Below are 657 nucleotides of genomic sequence, written 5' to 3'. Positions count from 1 at the left end.
CAGGAGTTCGAGACCAGCCTGGCCAACATGGCGAAACCCCATCTCTACCAAAAATACAAAAATTAGCCAGGCGTGGTGGCAGGTGCCTGTAATCCCAGCTACTTGAGAGACTGAGGCAGGGAGAATCGCTTGAACCTGGGAGGCGGAGGTTGCAGTGAGCCAACATCACGCCATTACACTCCAGCCTGGGCAAGACTCTGTTTCAAATAATAATAATAAAATAAAAAATAAAAAATAGTCGGGCATGGTGGCATGTGCCTGTAGTTCCAGCTACTCAAAAGGATCGCTTGAGGCTGGAAGGTTGAGGCTGCAGTGAGCCCTGGTTGTACCACTGCACTCCAACCTGGGCAACACGGTGAGACCCTATCTCAAAAACAAAAACAAACAAAAAACATAAGTGTCAATCCTTTGCTCAAAACCCCGAAGTATCTGCCTCTCAACATAAAAGCCAAAGTCTTTTCAAGGGACTACAAGCTCTTTAATCTCTTCCTCTCCTCCTTGCCCACTCTGCTCCAGCCAAAATAGCTTTCTTATTCTTCTGACATGCCAGGCACATTCCTGCCTTAAGGCATTTCCACTGTTTCCTCTTCCTGAAATGTTCTCCCTCTAGATATCCACACATGGCTTACACCCTATAAAATATCACCTTCTCAGTAA

The 657-nt window shown here is 46.3% G+C and overlaps 1 protein-coding gene across 1 annotated transcript in view; it reads left to right on the top strand.

The window, feature by feature from the left end:
• IMP3 (IMP3, U3 small nucleolar ribonucleoprotein) overlaps positions 1-657 on the top strand; it is a 10,518-nt gene that overhangs the window by 6,597 nt on the left and 3,264 nt on the right. The window lies entirely within an intron of this gene.

Source organism: Mandrillus leucophaeus, unplaced genomic scaffold (genome assembly GCF_000951045.1).
Source record: "Mandrillus leucophaeus isolate KB7577 unplaced genomic scaffold, Mleu.le_1.0 Scaffold1395, whole genome shotgun sequence".
NCBI classification, from domain to species: domain Eukaryota; kingdom Metazoa; phylum Chordata; class Mammalia; order Primates; family Cercopithecidae; genus Mandrillus; species Mandrillus leucophaeus.
Note: the sequence above shows the minus strand (reverse complement) of the source record. Positions and strands in the feature narration are given on the sequence as shown.